This window comes from Canis lupus, chromosome Y, assembly GCF_048164855.1.
Source record: "Canis lupus baileyi chromosome Y, mCanLup2.hap1, whole genome shotgun sequence".
NCBI lineage: Eukaryota > Metazoa > Chordata > Mammalia > Carnivora > Canidae > Canis > Canis lupus.
In genome coordinates, this window is record NC_132877.1 from 148,713 (window position 1) to 156,301 (window position 7,589).

General features: G+C 57.6%; 1 long non-coding RNA gene across 1 annotated transcript; it reads left to right on the forward strand.

The window, feature by feature from the left end:
- Nucleotides 1-1,171: 1,171 nt before the first annotated feature.
- Nucleotides 1,172-6,034, forward strand: LOC140629056 (uncharacterized). The gene is made up of 2 exons (XR_012026916.1): nucleotides 1,172-2,918; nucleotides 5,535-6,034. It is a non-coding gene; the product is annotated as an uncharacterized lncRNA (long non-coding RNA).
- Nucleotides 6,035-7,589: the final 1,555 nt, after the last annotated feature.

Below are 7,589 nucleotides of genomic sequence, written 5' to 3' on the forward strand. Positions count from 1 at the left end.
AGAGACTCCAAGGACCGTGGGGGCGATGCTGTGTTCCGCTCCCGCGAGGACTCCGCGTTCTGGAGAGCCAGAGTTCCTGGCGTGGATCATTACATATTTTATTTTTTAGGGGTTACAAATACTGCTTGGAGACAACTTGCAAAGCCCAGGCCCAGGATAAAGGGAACCATGTCTCCTCTTCCACGTGCCAGGCCGCCGCTCACAGAAGACGGGAAGCGTAGGGGTTCCTTTGTCCAGATGTGAATAACCACGTCTGAGGACTGGTTGCTGCACACGGGGTGAGGGTAGAAACGGGGAGGAAGGGAATCACGTGCAGGCTCTGGTGCCGGGAAGGGCTCCGTTTGACCGGACGTGGGGGCTCCTCTCAGCTGCGTGCTCTGGAAGTGGGCTGGAGACACAAAACAGAAGGAATTAGCCCGAACATGTGGGTAAGGGTCCCAGGCCCAGGGTCCCAGCCAGGGGGCAGGTCCTGAGGCAGGAGTGAGGCATGCGTGCCCAGGGACAACCGTGGCTCTGGGCTGGGGCCTGAGGGCAGCAGGTGCGCCATACCGGTCCGTTCGGTCTGGTGGGGACGGGACAGGGAGCCCCCGGGAGGAGCTGCCCCCACGGGACACCTTGCCATCGGTACTGTTAAGAGGGAACAAGAAGAAACCTGCCAGTTCCTCAAGGGTTAAACACGGAGGTGGCCTGTGACCCTACAGGGGTCGCGGGGGGCGTGACATGGGAGCTGCGTGTGTGCGCGGGTGTGTGAATGTCTCAAAGTCCAACCTGCGCAGGAAGGAGTTATGGGCAGGTGAGCAGGTGTCACGGGCGGGATGGGGGCATCCCCAGGACACACGTCCACATGCCAACTTCCAGCACATGGAGCGGAAGGGACGCGGCCAGCAGCCCGGGGACGCCTGGGGCCCCAGATGCCGGAAGAGGCTGCCGGGACCCTCCCCGGAGCCTCCGGAGGGAGTGCGGCCCGCCTGGACCTCAGACTCTGCTCGCCAGACTTTGGGGAGCGAAGGCAGCCCAGAGTGGTGAGTGCCGTGTCCAGCACGAGTCCTCAAGCGGCACCTCGGGGCGTCTTGAGACAGACTGGTCAGACCGGCGACCCCGAGCACCACAGCCCGTCGGGGCTGCTGATCCCCGGGTTCGAGAGCCGCCCCCCCAGCCGGGCTCAGCCATCTGCGTGTCCTCGCCAGCAGCCCGCGTGGAAAGAATGCCCTTGCGGAGGACAGCTGAGTTAAGTCTTGTTTTGGCAGCACATAACTCGGGTTATTTTAAGGGCTCTTGTTCATGCCCCAGAGGTTATGTACCAGCAGATTGCAGGAAATCACAGCCACGCATGGCATTAGGGCCGCATTACTGTCTGGCTCCAGAATCCGAGGTATGTAATTAACTCCTAATCCCCGGCGTCCAACCCCCGTCGGGAACTTCCATGACAGAAACGCGCTGTCTCACGAGCCGTTCCGGGGTCGCGGGGGCACAGAGCTCCACTGGGTTTGAGCAGACGCCACCCTGGGCGGACACATCCACGCCGCGCCAGGCCCACTGCACACACGGAGCGAGGTGGAGTCAGGTGTTGGCAACAGGCGACCGGCTCCATCTCCTCGCATGCTGCCCTGGCGGCGCGACGGCCAACCTCCCAGACTTGGTGGCATTTCTGAGGTTCAAGGGCAGCAAGAGCCTCACTAGGAGCCAGACAACGTTCCCACGACCACCGGGGACGAGGCGGGCTCAAGAAGCAACTGGCCTGCACAGGTTGTGAACTCTTTGGTCGAGTTGTCAGTTTTCACGGAGTCAGAACTGGGTTACCTGAGAGGAGCGGGTTGTGAACTTCAGTTTCCTTTCTGACCCACTTTAAACCCAGCCCTGATCCCGCTGTGCGACACAATGCAGGTTCTTTCCCAGAAAATGCACAGAGACAATGGGCCCTCCAGTCTTTGAAAAGGAGAGCCCATGTGGAGTTTGGGTGTCCTTCCAGACTTGGGGATGAGAGAGAGAGAGAGACAGAGACAGAGACAGAGAGAGAAAGAGATGATGGAAGGATGGATGGATTGACAGACATGATGGATGGATGGATGGATGGATGGATGGATGGATGGGGGGATGGACAGATAGGTAATAGATATAATGGATGGATAATAAGATAGATAGATAGATAGATAGATAGATAGATAGATAGATAGATAGATAGAAGAATCAATGGATGGATAGGTAGGTGCATGGATGGTTGGATGGATGGATGAATGGATTAATCGATGGGTAGATGTGATGGGTGGATGATGGATGGACGGAGAATGGATGGGTGGATAGATGAGTTGATGGATGATATGATGGAAGGAGGGATCGATGGATGCACACATAGATAAATGGGTAATAGATTGAAAGCAGGTGTGTTTCCTTTACTCCGCTTGTTTACAGCGCGCAGGTGCACACACGGAAAGATGGTAAAGAGCGTCTGAGGCTGTACATGTGGGTTTGTGCTGGTGCAGAGATGAGCAGAGTCCCTGATCCGTAGACACAAAAATTAGAGGCATCATGATTATGTATCGAATCTCCCATAACCTCCCATAACACGGGTGCGTAACACGGAATACAATCATATCATGTAATTACATGATACGTGAGTGTGTGCTACACTGCACCGCATAGCATACACGTATCTGCCTTGTAGAGCGTGTAATTTTAGGAAACACGTGTATCCCTAGCCCATAAAAACACAACGTAGTAGGCCCGATGGTATGTAATCTGGTTTCTCCTTTTGTGTTATTTTTATAAGCCGTGAGTTGTGAAGCTGGCTGTCAAGTTTCCTATCTGGATTTCAACCCCACACCTGCACCGTGAGGTGAATTACTCCTGCAGTGGACCCTCCCCAGTGGATCTGTGGACAGGTGGGGTCTGTGGACAGGTGCAGTGGAGTCTGTGGACAGGTGGGCTCTGTGGACAGGTAGGCTCTGTGGACAGGTGGGGTGGGGTCTGCAGACAGGTGTGGTGGGGTCTGTGAACAGGTGGGGGTCTGTGGACAGGTGGGGGTCAGTGGACAGGTGAGGTCTGTGCACAGGTGGGGTCTGTGGACAGGTGCCCTTCTTCCCACTGGGGTCATGGCTGTGTCTGGCCAGTTGGAGATTTCCCGAGCCTGGCGGGACAGGGGTTCAGGCCCCCAGGACGTCGAGCTCAGCTGAAGGCAGATGCTCCACCCATGGAGCCCCCCAGGTGCCCCTTGAATCTGCAGGTGTTCGGGGCGGGCGCGATGGGGGAGGTTGCTGCAGGAGGGTGCTGACGCGAGCTCCGGGCACCGACCGCGCAGGAGCACCCGCTGCAGACACCAGGCCTCCGCGGACCTGACCCCACAGCACGGGTGCATGGGAGCCCTGGGACTCTGCGCCCACCTGCAGCAGTTACAGGTTTGCCCTGACAGGTGACGCCCCGCGGCCGTCGGAAGCAGCACGCCTTCCACAGATCGTACCTGAAGTGCGTGAGGGCCGCAAGAAGCCTGCGCCTTGCCCGGGGCCCTGTCCCAGCGCACAAGCGGGCCCCGGTGGCCCCCAAGCCCGCAGAGTCTCCCGGACGCCTGTGCATCGAGGGGCGCGGTTATTTCTGGCCACAGCACAAGGGGACCGGAGGGCAAGAGTCTAAAAACACCCCATGCAGAGCGCGCGGCCCACACCTGCTGGGCACGCCTGCGCGCCTGTCGCCTGACAGCGGCTGGCCGGAGCCGCTCTATTTCTGGGGAGCAGGTGCAGGAAGGACGACAGGCCCCGCGCTGCCCATGTGGGTGGCGACACTCAGGCATTCGCCCCCAGGTTAACAGGCTTGCGTCTCGGCCTTGGCGTGCACATAAACCCTGCGGTGTCAGGGTCTGCGCCCCATCTGGGTCGCGGGGTGACGGTCGGCACAGGCCGCTGTGGGGCTCAGGGCACCAGGTTAGGGGTCTCCCCTCCTGGCAACAGGTGCTTCTTGGTCTTTCCGCCGGCCCTGGAGGTGGCTGGTCCCACCCTTTTCCGGGCTCGCCAGCTGGCTGGGAGGACGTGCCCCTCTCGGCATTCAGAAAATCTGCTGGGGTCTGGGCCCCCACGAGAGCGCAGGCCCCGCACCTCCCATGCAGCACACTCACGTCCGGACTCCGGCTCTCCTCTCCGGTTGCCAAGGCAGGGCTGCATCCGACAGCCGACGACCCCCCGAGGTCCTCCTGCTTTGGGTCTGGGTCCCCATCCCGGCCCTGCCCGCGGTCCCGTCAGAACACAAGACACACTCAGAGACTTGCCGTGTGGCTGGACCCGAGGAAAGTCAGTGCAGGCAAATGCCAACTTGCAGCTCCCCGGCACGAGCGGGGGCCGCGGACAGCGCGTTTTATGTTCCCTCTTTTACTGCAAAAGTGTGCGTTTTGGTGAACCTGAAATTGAGAGGAAACCTCCGCCTTTCCTCCCTCCTTCCACATGGAATCAGGTCGCCCTGGGAGCTGGGAGCTGGTGTTCCTGTTCTCACAGAGGGACGGGCTGGTTTAAGAGCAGCACACGTGAGCACCATTCTTGTCCTACAGGAATAAGCTGTCGTGTCTGGGCGTTTTGACGCTCCTGTGGGCCACGTGTTGTGTGCTGGGTCCCGGGGACGCAGAAGTCAGTGAGGTGTACCTTGGAGGAGCTCCCAGTCTGGGGGAAACAGGAGAAAAGGTGGTTGACATGCTTGGTGAGGTGGGCGGGCAGGCCAGGAAGGAGGAGGACGTGGGTGACAGGGTGGGAGCCCACCTCGGATGGAGGACACAGCCCCGGCAAAGGGACGGAAATGGGAACCGAAGTGTGTGTGCAGGTCCCGTTGTGGTTCAGGGCCAAAGTGCACATGTCGCGGTCCCAACCCCCAGGACCTCAGCATGCGAGGTCTTACAGGGGTCATCAAATGCAAATGAGGTTGTTTAGGTGGGCCCTGCCCCAGTGGCCTGGGGTCTGCATAAGGAGGGGACGATTGGATGTGGGCACGGCCACACACGAGCACGGGGGCAGAGATGACGGGGATGCGTCCACACACCACGGGACGCCGGGAACCACTGGCAGCTCCAGCTGGGAGAGGAGCAGCTCTTCCCTCCAAGCCCCCAGGATGTGCCCACGCCGCCCCTCCTGGATCTCAGACATCTGGTCTCCACAGCCAGGGAGGATGGAATCCTGTGGCTTTCAGATCCCCCTCCGTCCCCGGGCACATTGCTTACGGTCGCCCCGGGGACGTGCGTGCGAAGCCCCACATACCTACATTCCCAGGTGTGAGGGCAGCTGTGGGTGCGGCGATACGAGGAGCACACATGCCCCAGGTGGCCAGCGACATCCCAAATGTGCGGATGCTCCGGGGAACTGAGGGTCCTGGAGAATCCCCCCCAGTCTCTATATTTCCCGCTCACATTTCTGCCGCGCGGGATGAAGCGTCATTCACATTCTGCAAAGTGGCAAAGCCAGCGATGCTCCATCCCGGCTGTCGGGGGCCGGGAAACGTCCGTGGTTGCCTTGGGAGGTACTTTAGCTGGGTATGGAATCACAGGCTCACAGTTGTGTCTCTTCCAGAACCTGAAAGCTGTTGCTCCACGGCCTTCTCACCCGTGTGGTGTCTGGTGCAAAATCCTGGTGGCTCAACGGTTGAGGATCTGCCTTCAGCTCAGGTCGTGAGCACCACCCCAGCTCCTGTTGCAATGCACCCCCCCCGGGGGAGGGGGACCTCGTTTTGCCCGCTGCTGGGGCCCCAGCCCCTAAGACAGTGCCTGGCACAGAGGAGCTTTCCACTACATATGGGTGGCATCAGAGCCACGGGGCTGGGGCACGGGCCGCTTTCACTGCTGAGATCCTGGGCTCCCGAATCCCTCCTTGCCGTCCAGGCCAGCGGCAGTAATTTGGAGTAGAGGCGACTTGGAAGAAGGGATGTTCATTCACACGTTCACACGAGGTGCTGTCCCAACCATCTCCCCACCCGTGGACGTCACGAAATCCTTTTACATCGTATAGTTTTCAGCATTCTGGAACATTCTTTTTTTTAATTAATTTATTAATTATAAATATTTTATTTGTTCATGAGAGAGAGAGAGAGAGAGAGAGAGAGAGAGGCAGAGACACAGGCAGAGGGAGAAGCAGGCTCCATGCAGGGAGTCTGACTTGGGACTCGAGCATTCTGGAACATTCTGAAGACGTGGGGCTGCCGGGACCGAGGGCCCTGCCGTCTCCAGGGTGAGTGAGGGGTGAGCCGTGTCCACACCGCTCCATCCTCCTAGCTGGGAAAACCTCAGCTCAGAGTGTTGTTGCTCAGCACTGCCGCCTGCCCGCGCCCCGTCTCAGGAATAAAGTATTTGTGTGTGTGTGTAGCTGTGTGTGCTGGTCTGTGATTGCGTGTCTCTGTGCGAATGTCCTTGCCGCCTCGTCCCCCGTGGAGAGAGCGCGTCTCTGAGGTGGACTTGAGTCGTCCCAGCCCCGCACGTCGGCTCCGGAGGCAGGAGGTTTGTGCGGAATGCTGACTGTTCCCCCAAGAAGAATGACCCCAGATCCGCGGCAGCTGTTTCATTACAGCTCGGAGCGACGCAGACTTATTTAATAAATAGAAGAATTTTTTAATCAAGTCATGAGACAGGATGTATAAACTTTATTATTGATTACACGTTTGTAAAAGCTTTCTCAATAAAGCAGGCTTGCTCCCCTCTGTCAGGTTTCTATTAGGCAATTTAATCTGTGTAACTCTTACTTTATACGGTTCTTTCTGTTTTATTACTTCGTATTACACTACATCTTTGTGGCCACAAATTGAATAGCATAATTGTTTTTTCTTCTTGGGACCCCCCCCCCCAAAAAAAAACCTACAAAAAACCCTGTGCTTTTTGTTCCAGGAGGTAATAATTTTAGACAAAACGTAACCATTTTAATGGGTAAAAGTTCTACCAAAAAATAATAAAAAAAAATGAAAAACGCTTCATGGGCATTTACGGCTCCCTTTTGATCTAAAACGTTGGGGCAATCTGCACGATCTGGTTTTTTTTTTGCCGAGCAAGAAAGAGAGGTCGGTTGTGAACGGTGCCATCTGCTTTCTTACATATTTTATGTAGGAAAGAGCTAATTTTGTTCAAGGGCGTTTAATTTTACGGTCACAAAGTTGGTTTTCCCATGATAGAGCAGGTGAATCGCTATCAATTAAGGGGCATCAACGCTTCATGGAGGGCGGGACCGCTCAGCTCACGGGCTCGGCCCGGACGCGCACTGTGTAGACATTTCTGTGTTTGTTCACGGCAACCACTTCTGCACACGGGGTCTCCTTGGTGCTCTCGTGGGTCTGGGGTGCAGGAAGCACCCACCCGCTAAGGTCACTCTACATTAAAGGTGGGGACGGAGAAATGGGGGGGGCTTAGCCGGGGGCCCGGATGGAAGCCGGCGAGGTCATGGCAGTCAGCTTCACCGCCTCATCGTCCATCCCGGGCCACATGTCCCGTCCTGGGGCGCTCTGCTCCTGGGGCAAGACCCATCACTGGTGCCACGGGAGCGGCATTGTGGTGTCCCCTCAAAGTCGTGGAAATCCAACGCGAAGGAAGCACGAGCGAGCCTGTGAGTGTTTGTCCTGACCTCGTTGTCGTCATGACAGGACAA